Genomic DNA, 13,417 nt, shown 5'->3' on the forward strand with positions numbered 1-13,417 from the left:
AGACTTTGACAATGACTTTGTATGGCTTCTTCTAACCTCCATGTGAACATTGGCCTTATGTGAATTCTCCATAAAATAGTCTTTTAGGCAAATGTATGTTTGGCATTCAAACAACATGACCAGCCCATCAGAGTTGCACCCTCTGCAGTAGAATTTGAAAGGCTGGCAGTTTGGCTCACAAAAAAAAAAAAAGACCTTAGTGTCTAGTACTTTGTCTAGTCAGGTGATCTTCAAAAATATCTCTAAGACAATTCAAATGGGAGTGATTCAGTTTCTTGGTAAGGTGCTAGTATTTTGTCCAGGTTTCAGAGGCATACAACAATGAAATCAGCATAACGGCTCAGAAGACCTTCAGTCTGGTACACAGTCTGATATTTCTTCTCTTCCATGCTTTCCTTTGGAGCCTCTCAAACACCGAGCTAGCTCTGGTAATGTGTATATCAATCTCATTATACAGGTGTATATCCCTGGAATGTATCCTGCCAAGGTAAAGTGAACTTCTCCACAACATTCAAAATTTCTCCATTTGCTATAACTGATGGTTCCATGATGGTGGTGCTGGCTAGCAGAGAACAAGTGTTTTCTTGTTAGGTCAAAATTAGTACAAGTAGCAGAAAAGTTGCATTTCAGCTTCAGAGGTTGCATTGACTGTGCAATCATTTGCGAACAAAAAGTCATGCACTAACTGTCCCTCCACTTTAGTCTTGACTTGTAGCCTTTCCAAGTTAAAAAATTTACCATCAGTGCAGTAGCTGATGTTGATGCTGTACCTTTCCTCACTGAAAGCATCCAACAACATCACTAAAAACATCATGCATGTTTTTAAAGATCAAGCATGGAAGCAAGCACACAACCTTGCTTCACTCCACTGTGAAAGCTTGAGAGCATCATCCATTATCCAGAATCTGTGCAAGCATACCATCATAAAATTAATGTACAATACTGATGAACTTCTCCAGGCAAGCAAATTTTGCCATGATCTTCCACAAGCCCTTCCACAAAGTCTTTTTGCCAGCACTAAAGACCTTGGTCAGACCAATGTTCATTGTATACAGATTTATGTTCTGCTCCTGGCATTTCTCCTGAAATTGTCAGGCAGCAAACACCATAGCAACCATTCCTCAGCCTTTTCTGAAGCCACATTGACTCTTGGGTGCATGACCATCACTCAGGTGAAGGATCAACCTATTAAGGAGGATTGTAGCAAGAATTTTGCCTGCAATAACTAAGATGTAATTGTCACAGGACAGCCTACACCCTTTTCCTTTATACACACGGACAACGGAGGCATCCTTGAATGCTGGGGGGATAACCTCCTCTTGCTATATAACTAAGAAGATTTCAATCAGCTTTTCTATGAGCAATTCCTCCCCTCCTTGCCTTCCAAATCTCTGCTGAAATAGAATCAGCACCAGATGTTTTGCCACATAAGAGGAACCTAATGGCATCTGAAACCTCTTCTTCAATTGGAAATTCAGCAAGAGATTGACTTCAACCTGAAGTAGTTAATGGTTTCAGCACTGATTGGTGATGGTCTGTTGAGTACACTTTGGAAGTATTCAACCCATATCTCCAGGATCATTTTTCTTATCACTAATCAATGTAGCTCCATCAGCACTGAATAGTTGAGATGCACCTTAGGTCTTTGGTCCATGAGTAGCTATTGTTACTATAGTTGTTTGTTACTATCAGTTTAGGACTGAATTTCACCTGTCTTCTTACTGAGCCAAGAATCCTGTATCTTCACTGGCACTTTACTTTTGATGGAGTCAAACACTGCCTTCTTAGAGACAGATGAACTATCCTGGTAAACCCTATAGAGTTCTCATTCTTCATTTAGCAGTTTCTGAATTTCCACATTATTTTCATCAAACCAGTCTTGAATAAATGCAGTGCTGTACACCAAATATCTGAAAGCAGTCCACTCCTTTTCTGCTTCACTCTCATCAAACATATGTTGACTCATCTTTCTTTCCAAGTTAGTAACGAACTGTTCACACTTGGAGAAGCACTCTAATCTGATAAGTTTTCTTGTAGTCTTGCCTTAGGGCCAGCATTTTTATTGAATTTATTGAATGTGAATGTTTAGCTTGGAGACAATAAGTCTATGATCAGTCCAGCACTAGCACTCTGCACTATACATCTCTTTTATCACTCTCATATACTGTCTCTTTTTACAATGACATAGCCTATTAAAAAATGACAGAGCCAAAATTTGCTGCAAGGGTGCATCCATGAAGTTTTATTGCATTTAGATAAAATGGAAGAAGGTTGGTAATAAGAAGATTATAAGACACACAAGTCTTTATTAGTAAGTGAACACTGTTGTCGCAGTTTCCAACTCCATTCCTCTCAAGAACTCCCTGCCATGTCTGACAGTCTGTTCCTACTGTGGTGTTAAAGTCATACAGAATTACAAACTATCCTCTTTTGGCACATTGATGATAAGAGTTTCCAGGTCTTCGTAAAATTTTTCTTTGACCTCATTTGAGATCGTTACGGTAGGAGCATAGGCACTGATGACGGTGGTGTGGTGCTTTCTTGCTAGTGGCAACTGCATTGTCATGAGCCTGTCATTCACAAGCTTGCTGACTAGATTAGTTTTAACTGAAAAACCTATGCCAGCTTCAGGGTGCTCTCCATGACTGCAACCACTCCAGAAAATGCATATCCAGCTCCAACTTTGGTAAGCTGGACTACATTTACCATCACTCAGGGCTGTTGTTTGGATGTGACACCTAGTGAATTCTCTTACACTAGAGATGTTTGTCTTTCAGGTCTACTGGATTTTAAGTTGTCCACAAGTATGCACACATTCTATGTACCAACAGTGAGTGGAATCATCTTTGCAAAAGTTTTTGTACATTATTTTGTGATTGGCTGCAGGGTAAGATCCCCATCTTCCACAGTAAGCAGGCCAGAGTTAGATGATGCAGACAATTTTTAAGGCACCTTTTCTGGCCACTTTCTCACACCAGGAGGTGAGTAGTATGGTCATTAAAAAAAGCTGCTCAGTTACCCAAGGGGCTGCTGAATCCCACTGCTGCCTCAGGCAGTGAGAAGATGATCCAATGGCCTGTGCCACCTGTATGAAGGGTTGTACAGCTCCCATTGTATCCACACCTGATGCTTCATCACTTTCCTGTCACTATAAGACTCTGAAGTAGGTAAAAATGGTATGGGCAATGTCTTTTGACTTGCCCATAAATAGAATTTAAGTAAGGTACAGATGCATGAAGTAGGCCTCATTCTCTCTTCCACACTCATTGAAGTCCAATGCCAAGACAAAAGTCAAGGCAACTAGTGAGGCTCAGGATGCAGTGGATGACTTTGGAGTCTTCGATGTCTGACCTTGGGGTCTTCAATGTCTGACCAAGCTCTACACATTCCACAGCACCTCCTTCTACCAGCTTCATGGCCCATTGGAACAAATTGTTCACATCTGCCCATTCCACCAGGGCAAGTCTTCATATGTTTAAGGGAGACACTTCCCATACTCCCTGGCATGTTTGAATCTTGTTGGTTACCCTCAACCTGGTTCAGCCCATCTACTGAGATGGTTTTACCAGGGTGTGGTTACCATGCATGCCACAGGTTCTTAGAGTCACAGGTGAGAGTTGGATGACAGGTGGACACCAAAGATGGAAAGCAGTCTTGAAAAGGGCCTGGCAGAACTAATACCAGAGGTACTAGTCTTCCCTGAACACCCTTACACCCCTTAAGTTCAAATTGACATTCAAATGAATGCTATGAATTGTGAGAGTGTGTGAGAGTGAAAGAGTAAGAGAGAGAGAGAGTAAGAGACAGAGAGAGAGAGAGAGAGACAGAGAGAGAGAATGACTAGAGTGGTTTAGGAGATACCTTCATGGGGAAGAAGTATTCGAGATAACCCTTGAGGGATTGAGTGGAATTGACTGTAGGATGAAGGAGGGAAATATACAATTACACAACTACCCAGAGGTGTGAAAGAAAAAAAGTACATTGCTTCCTTGCAGAGTTCAATTAGTTTGGCTCAAATAGAATGCTTTAGGAAGAGGAGTAGAAAACAGAGAAGAAAGGTGAATCAGTAGCAGATTTGGAAGGCCCTAAATCCTAGGCTAGGGTATTTGGATTTTATCCTCTTGGTATTCAGAGGAACGATGTAAGTAAAGATTACACCAACGATGAAAGTAGTCCTTTATCTGGTGGAATGATGCAGGATGAGTGGAGGAAGAACGGTTTGGAGCAAAGAGATAAATGAAGACATAACTATAGTGCTTGTTTAGGTATGAAATAATAGCTTGAACCAGAGTATTAGAAATGAGAATCCAAAAGACCTTTCTAAGAAATAACTGACAGAACATGACTGGATAGTTTCATATGGTCCTTCATGCTTAACCTTATTAACAGTTTACTTGAGTATGAAGACTTTGTTGTCAGTCCTTCTGTCAACCAGGCAGATCACAATCCATCCACACCATATTCCCAGAGACTCTTGTCCAAAGCCTCTTTAGAGAGTTCACTTAATGTGCTAGAATCCTTCCTTCAGATATCTTAATAATACAAGGATATCAATGTAACATGTAGGCTCTATATCATCCCTTTCTCTTACTACATGAATAGATCATCTCCTTTTCTGGTCCTATATCTCTTGGTTGATCTCTAGCTTCCTTCAAAAGTAAGGTCAAGTTCCATCTCCTAGAGAAATACCTATCCTGACACCTCTGGTTATTAATATACCATCCCTTATGAAAATATTCAAATATATTTCATATTTAATTTTCTATGTATGTGTAATTTCTCCCAGTAGAATGTAAGTTCCTTCAGGGCAGGGATTGTTTTGTTTTTGTCAGTAGAATGTAAATGAAAACAACTTTGAATAGATTAAGAACTCTGATCAATGCAATCCAAAAGGTTGACTTAGAAGCAAGTCTCTTACCTTTTAGCAAAGAAAATAATGAACTAGTCACTAGTAGAATAAAATGAGATGTTCATTTTCAGATATGGATAATATGTGAAATTATTTGCTTAACTACAGTTACTTGTTGCAAGGCATTGTGAAGGGAAAGTTTGTGTAATTAGAGTGCTGCAAAAAAGAAAAAATAGCAATGAAAACACTTAAAAAATATGTAAAAGAGAACCTAAGGAAGTTCTAAAGGGAACAGAGACAAGCAAAGCAGTGCTGATACTGTTGTGCTGAATTTAATATACACATTTTTAAAGCGATGCATAATACAGATTCAATTTCAAATAAAATCTCTTTCTATCTTTGTAGATTGAAATATTCATATCTTTTTATGATTGTTCATAATAATGAAAATTTTTAGAATATATATGTCACAAGAAATGACTAAAATGATACATTCAGAAAACCTAGGAAAAAGTTTACAAAATGATGCATAATAAGGCAAATCAAACCAGGAAAACAACATATATGATGATTATAATAATATAAAGGAAAATTGCTTTAAAAGATTTTAATATTCTGATCAGTGTAGTGACAAATCATGACTTTTTCATTAAATGGATGATGTAGTATGCCTCCAACTTCTTATCTTGTTTAGAGGTGCAGAAAGAGGCATACATTTATTTACAGAGTCAAAGTGTGGATTGGTTTTGCTTGACTATATTTACTGACTACAATGGATTAATGGTTTTGATATATAAATGAAAAGAGAAGGTGCTTATTGATAGTGATGCCAAAAAAAAGAAAAGAAAAAAGCACATTAGACATTTTAAATATATTTTTTAAAAAGAGTAAAAGTAAGCTCAACAGAGGACAAGTAGTTCAGTTTGTTACTATCACATAATTTTTTAAAAATTTATTTAATTTATTTGTTTTCAGCTTTCAACAGTCACTTCCATAAGTTTTAAATTTTCTGCCGCTCCTTCTCCCCCTCCTTCCCCGAGACAGCATGCAATTTTATATGGGTTCTACACATACATTCTTACTAAATACATTTTCATATTAGTCATATTGCATAGAAGAATTAAAATAAATTGGAGAAATCATGAGAAAATCAAACCAAACACAACACAAGCTTATCACATAAATTTAATATATTTTATATGATGATGAAGAAATAACTGTTCTTTCAGAACCCTAATGTCTTCAAGGATCATAGAGTTTAATAAGACAAACAGAAGGCCTGTGCACAACTTTGTTCTTTTTCAGATGATCTTAGGACAAGGAGGAAAAAAGGATAAGAACTGAAGTGGGTAAAATTTACTATCATCTCATATAATCCTAGTGTGAGAGATTATACACACATGGAAGAAAGGGGAAGGAATCACATGAACCTCACAAAAACAGATTAAATACACACACTAAACATATTCCATAGACACACAATTTGATGTAGAAATATATGAAACCTAACAGAAAAACAGAAAGGACTAGAAAGGGAGGAGAATGGGGTTCAATTTGTGAGTAGAGTGGGGTGAGATGTGTTATTTAGTCATTTTCAGTTGTATCCAACTCTTCAAGACCCTATTTGGGGTTTTCTTGGCAAAGATGCTGGAGTGGTTTGCCATTTCCTTCTCTAGCTCATTTTATAGATAAGGAACTGAGACAAAAATGGTTAAGTGACTTGCCCAGGGTCACACAGCTAGTAAGCATCTGAGGTCAAATTTGAACTAGGAAGGAAGGAAAGAAGAGAGGGAGGGAGGGAGAAAGAAAAGTTAATAACAAAGGCAGACCTACATGATTAGAGAAACAGTAATCTTTCATGGGTGGGCTGTGCCAATATAACAGAAAGTAAAATACTACCTAAATTAATTTACTTATTCAATATTATGCCAATGAAACTACCAATGTATTACTTTTATAGAACCAGTAACAAAATTCATCTGAAAGAATAAAAGTGAATGGAAATCCAGAAAAAAAATGTTATGAGGAAGTAGTAGACTTACAATGACCAGATCTTAATTCATAATACAAAGTGGTGAACATCACAAATATTTGATACTGGTTGGAAAAAAAAAAAGAAAAGTCAGTTAATGAACAAAATAGATCCATACAATTCAGAAGTAAACATACTATTTGATAAATCCAAAAACTCCAGCTACAGAGAAAAGGATTCACTATTTTAAAAAACTACTGGAAAAACTAGACTGCATCCCATATGATATTTAGTTTAGACCAATATTCTCACACCTTCTACCACAATAAAGTCCAAATGGATACATGATTTAAGATATGAAAGATCATATCATAAACAAAATAGAGAAGCAGGGAAAGACCTACCTTTCCTAACTACTGATAGGAGAAGTATCCTTGACCAAACAAGGCATAGAGAAGATGACAATGCGTAAAATTGACAGTTTTGATGATGTGAAATTGAAAAGATTCTCCACAAACAAAAGCAAAGCAATTAAAATTAGAAGAGAAACAGTTAAATAGGAAAAATATCTTTTCAATATTTCTCTGATAAAAGGCTGATTTCCTAGACATATAGGGAATTGATTTAATACATAAAAACAAGAACCAGTAATTGGTCATTTGACATGAACAGGCAGTTCTCAAGAGAAGAAATCCAAGTTATCATCAACCATATGAAAAAATGTTACAAACTCATAACAATAAGACAAATGCAAATTGAAATAACTCTGATGTCTGCTTTATATTTAGAAGATGGGCAAAGAGGACAAAAAAGGGAAATGACAATTATTAGAGAGGATATGAGAGATAAGGCATACTAATACATTGTTGGTGGAGTTATAAAATTGGTCAGCCATTCTAGGGGACAATTTGAAACTATGCTCAAAAAGTCCTTAAACTGAATATTCTTTGACTCAGTGATACCACTAAATACTAAAGAGTAAATACTAAATAGTAACTCTTTCTCTTTTACCCAGGAACCCTGAGGATCTTCCCCTCCCAGTTTGATGATTTTTTTTTTTTATTAAAGGGGGTATCCCTTGAGTAACTACTTAAAGAAGTCTATTCATTCAATGAGTGTATTTCACTCAAAGTGAGAATGCCGTAAGATCTTAACCTGAAAATGCCAGGATCTCACATCGCTTCCTGGGCCATCTCCAGCCATCCTGATGAATATCAGGCCACTGGATCCAGATGGCTCAGGAGAAGAAGGTGAGGTTGGTGACCTTGCACAGACCTCCCTCACTCGAATCAAAGTCAACTGCAAGTCATGTCATCATCTAGATGTCAAGGTTCTCTTCGAGAACAAAGGACAAACACAACCACTACTAGGCTGATTCCCTCAAAAGATGAAAGGAAAGGACCTATACATACAGAAATATTTATAATATTACTTCTTTCTGTAGCAAATAACAGCAAACTAAGGGAATAACCATCAGTTAGGAAACAAGTCATAGCATATGACTATAATGAGAAGGGAAAGGGAATAGGCATTAAATTGTGCCTACTAAGTACCTGTCACTTCTTCTTCTATTACTACTACTACTACTACTACTACTACTACTACTACTACTACTACTACTACTACTGTTACTACTAGCTAACATTTATATAAGGTATCAGGCTAAGGGTTTTTATAAATATTATCTTATTTGATCCTCACAATAACCTTTCAAGGTAGGTGCTATTATCTCCATTTTACAGCTGAGGAAACTGAGGCAGACAGAGGTTTAGTGACTTGCCCAATTAAGTGTCTGAAAAAAAATTTGAATTCCTATCTTCCTAATTCTGGGCCCAGCACCCTTTGTGCTGTAACAACTATTTGACCCTAATGGAATACTATTGTGTGATAAGAAATGACAAAAGAAAAATTTGGGAAGACTTGGATAAACTGATAAAAGTGAAATGACCAAAACCAGAAGAACAATTTATATAGTGACTGTAAAATTGTAAAAAAAAAAAAAAAAAAAAAAAAAGTTTTAAAGACTTACAAACCTAACCCCTCATGACTCCCTAAGATTAATGATAAAGCATGCAATCCATAACAAAGGGCTGATGAAGGGGAGAGATGCAGAACGATATACACGTATGAGAACATTTTGACCAATGTGTATATTTGCTTTGCATAGAGAACTATGCTTGTTTGCCACGAGACAGGGTGTTGAGTTTTGTTTTTTTTTTTAATGGAGGACAGACAGGGTGTGGGGGGGAAGGCCTACTGATAATGATGCTCAAAAACAAGAAATGAAAAAAGGGTCTCACACATGGGAAAAAATATCATACATAGAGGGAGGTGTAGACTAGCAAAACAGCTTTAAAATTAACACACTGAATTTGTTATTTGCAATGGAGATTTATGGTTTTACACACAATTTTCTTCATTTATTTTTCTTTGCATATGGAAATGCTTATGTTAATTGGAGTATGGCAAGTATAGAATAACAAAAAAAATTTTAATTTAAAATTTTCATATACTTCAAATGAACTGGACAAAACAGAAGCCAGTTCCATATACAATCCTCTTTTCTGTTCTCTGTATATTGAAATATTTATGTTTATTGATGATTTATAAGTTCATAATAAATATTTTTCATTAAAAATGAAGGTGTTGGAGAAAAGACAATGTTGCATACCTCCTTCCTCAAAGCAGAGAGGAAGGTGACTATTAAATTAGGATATTTTATTTATTATCAGGCACGACTTTCTTACTGGATGTTTTTACCTGTTTTTCTTTATCAAAAAGGTAGGGTTCCATCTGGAGGAGAGGAAGGAAAGTGACTATCATGTAAAGATAAAAAGCATCAATTAAAAAAAATTAACAAACTTCCCAAAGAAGAACCTCCTTAATTATGGCAGAAAGGTGGAGGAACAATTGGGATAACACAAATGTTTCTGTTTAATTGGGTTGTTTGGGGGTTGTTTTGCAATGTTGGGTTTAATCTAGAGGGATGAGTAAAAAAAGATTGTTATAAAGTTATTAATAAAAGATTATAAAGGTATCAATAAAGCAGTTTAAATGAACTGATTTCACACCTTTTGTTGGTATTTTTGTCACAAAACAAATTATTTTTAACATAAGAGCCAAATAAGTAACTTTAAGGACTCCAACTGAGGTTGAGAATAAACTAGGTCTTGAAGCTTTCTCATGCTCTCCACACTGACCAAAAAATTCTCAGGCACGTATGCCAAAAAACAGTCTTCACAGAAAAGCATTAGCAGAGATCTGCACCACTATCAAGCACCCTGGTATAGTATCACTGTGTTAAGGAAATAGCCTCTTGGGCTTCTGGAGGATATATTACTCATCTACCACATGAATGTTAATTCCACATCAACCAGGTGAACCTTAAGTCATATAAGCAAGCTCTAACTGGGAGGAAACTGAGTACTTCAGGAGACAACATAATCTCTATATTCCCACCTTGGCCTTCTAGGAGAGGATAACTTGTCAGTGAGGTCTTTGAAACACCACAGGTTTAAAACAAACAAGGAGCCCTTGTCAATCATAAAACTAAATATGACATCAGTGATTTATCACTTGGGCATGTTAGAGTAGAAATGTCTAGTTCAAAAGGCAGATATAATTATAAAGTACAGATATTATCCTGATGAATAATGGTTTGCTGGTCCAAAAAAAAAAAAAAAAACCATAACGAAGCATAAGTACACAACAAAATATCTATTTAATCTGGGAGCCTAGTATGAACCGGCAGTATAGTGGAGCAGAGAGCAAGATTTGAAGTCAGAGAAGCTGTAGGCTCAAATTCTGCCTCTGACACTTACTAGTTGTGAGACTTCAGATAAGTCACTTTACCTAAGATTTAGTTTCCTCCTCTGTAAATTGGAGGAAATTATTTGCATTATTTACTTCTGTGACTAAGGATCAAATGAAATGAGGTAGGAGATGCATTCTTCATACTTTCAAGTGTTATTTAAATATTACTTATCAATTTGATAGATAACACTCACCATTCACAGTCTACTTACTTCAAAATTTCAGGGATTTGTGATTTCAGCCATCTCACTATTTCTCCTACTTTTGAAGATCAAATTCCTCTATAACTTAGGTGATTTAGCAGGTTCCTGTGGCCAAAAAAATCAATACTAGGTCAACCATTTGGTTGCAAGCTTCTCCAAAGCTCCAAGCTAGTCTGCTTTTTATACAGTAAGTATATCATGTCTTTAATCAATCCTGTAGCTGAAACATTTCCAACTTGACAAGACCTTCTAGATCTTGTACTAGGTTGGCATAACTTTGAGAATCCAGTGCCACTTCCACACCAGAATGAAACACACAAGTGGGGCTTTGATGGAGGTTCATGTTACACCAGATGATAAAGCCAGGTTAGTCTGAACTGATATTCCTATTCACTCTTTCCATAAATGTTGAAGGATTTACTTGTTTTTACAGGGGAGGGTCTGGACCTGTCATTTCATTACAGAAGGTTCTAACACTACTAGTGTTAAAAAAAAAAAAAAACCTTAAAAATATATCTAGTTCTGATTAATTAGGTTGCCATCCCTGAAATAATTTTATGATCTCATGCTTTGGGATCTTTGCTCTTCTAGCCTTTCATTTAATGATGAGATCAAATACCGTTGAACAGTTTGGAGAAAGGTGAGATTTAGACACTTTAAAAAAACTGAGAAGTCAGTTATAAAATGGAGAAAACAATCACTTGGGAGAAAGTGCTGAGTCAAGTTGCTGTCTCCATGGATAGTGGTAGATCAATCATATATTTTAAAGCATTTAATGTATTTGGGAAGCTACTAGGAGGCTTAGTGTATGGCTGTGTGACTCTGGCTTAGACATAAACGTTCCTGGTCATATTTAATCATAAGAGTGTAAATGTTAGCTATTATTATTAAAATAGCTCCATTTGGGGGAAAGTTTGGTAGAACCATGTGAGCCTGAAGGACTGTTTAGCTTTTGTATATGTTAATATTTAATAAGGTGACACAGTGGATAGAGTGCCACGCCTGGAGTCAGGAAGACATCTTCCTGAGTTCAAATTTGGCCACAGACACTTAGCTTATTAGCTGTGTGACCCTGGGCAAGTCACTTAACCCTGATTGCCTCAGCTCCTCATCTGTAAAATGAGCTAGGGAAGGAAATGGCTAATCAATCCAGTATCTTTGTCAAGAAAACCCCAAATGATGTCACGAAGTCAGATATGACTGAAAAACGAATGAATATGCACAAGATTTAATAAAGTATTTGTTAAATTAAATGTATCAAACACATTGCCATGTCACAGCAGCAAAGGCACTGAATTTGGAATCACAGATTCTGGATTCAGATGAATCCTCTGGAATGAAAAGATGGCAGATCACGGTACTATATATATTCAGAGGTGGAAGAGACTTCAGATGTTACTTAGTTCAATCCCTCCATTTTTCATTTAAGGAATCATACAGGTAAGGTTTGAAAGTAATTTTCAAAACCACATCATTGGACTCCATAGCTCGACTCCTGCCACTACACCATGGTCCTTCAAGCTACTTTCTCACTTTACAAATAATTTTATAAGTAAAATGTATTAATTTAGTAATTTAATTTTTAAAATTTAAATTATTTAAATTTAAATTATTATTTAACCCTATTCAGGGTTCCAATTCTGACCCCTGAAAGACACCTATTAGGTTCTAGGGGCTGCTGGGGATGCTAAGACAAAAATTAAACAGTCCTTCCCTGAACTCAAGGAGTTTACACACTACTGGAGAGATACAACAGGTACTTAAGCAATATAAAGCGTGTATAAAATACTGGGTTGGGGGAGAGAGGGAGTTCAAGAAAGGCCTTGGCATCAGGGTCTTTCCAAATGACCCAGTATCAGTTTCCACTTCTCACCTTGGGCCAAGCTTTATTTGCCGCTTTCCTCCCTTTAGGTGTCCTAAAAATTAAAAGGTGGTCATTTCCTTTCAGTGTATTTTAAAACTGGACGGATTTCACGGAGACTGTAACATTCTGGGACCTCCTGGGACACACCGGAAACAGTAAAGACGCACACAGCCTCAGGCTCCCAGGACCAGCGATTCTGGGTCTGAGACAGAAGGCTCCCACTTCCGGGCTGCAGTTCTCACCTACAATGGTTAACGCCTCTGCCCAGGCTCTAAATCCTAGGGACAAACAGGCTATGGCTAGCCGGGTTCTCCCTTCCGTAGAGTTCCTCCCTGCAGCCCCAACCCAGGGTGACACCTAGATGACTGCAACACGTGGCCGGTGAGTCAGGGGAGAAGGCCAATTATAAAACCACAGAGATGTGAGATAATTAGGACGCCCTTGCGCCGCGCTGCGTGCGTGAGAGGTTTCCCCACCCTCTCCCGCAGGCCTACTGCCCAGCAAAGCGTGCGTGCCCAGACACCCCACTCCACTCCCGGAGCTCCAGCAGCCTCCACGTGTCCTCTCCTTACCCAGCAGCCTCTACGGCTGCCCTGGGAGAAAAACCTCCTGACAACTCGCTCCACACCCCCACCACGCCGAGTACTACAATTCCCAGAAGGCTTCACACTCCCCTTTCTCCCTCCCTCCTCCGCGGGACACGCAGGCGCTCTTGT

At 37.5% G+C, this 13,417-nt stretch overlaps 1 long non-coding RNA gene across 2 annotated transcripts in view; it reads right to left on the reverse strand.

Annotated features, from left to right (window-relative positions):
• Positions 1-13,206, reverse strand: part of LOC140517928 (uncharacterized) — a 136,908-nt gene extending 123,702 nt beyond the window's left edge. For both annotated transcript variants that reach the window (XR_011971789.1, XR_011971788.1), the window contains exons 1-2: positions 12,711-13,206; positions 10,847-10,942 (exon numbers count right to left, since the gene is read on the reverse strand). This is a non-coding gene — a long non-coding RNA (uncharacterized lncRNA). The remainder of the gene's footprint in view (positions 1-10,846; positions 10,943-12,710) is intronic.
• Between the last annotated feature and the right edge of the window lie 211 nt (positions 13,207-13,417).

Source organism: Notamacropus eugenii, chromosome 1 (assembly GCF_028372415.1).
Source record: "Notamacropus eugenii isolate mMacEug1 chromosome 1, mMacEug1.pri_v2, whole genome shotgun sequence".
NCBI classification, from domain to species: domain Eukaryota; kingdom Metazoa; phylum Chordata; class Mammalia; order Diprotodontia; family Macropodidae; genus Notamacropus; species Notamacropus eugenii.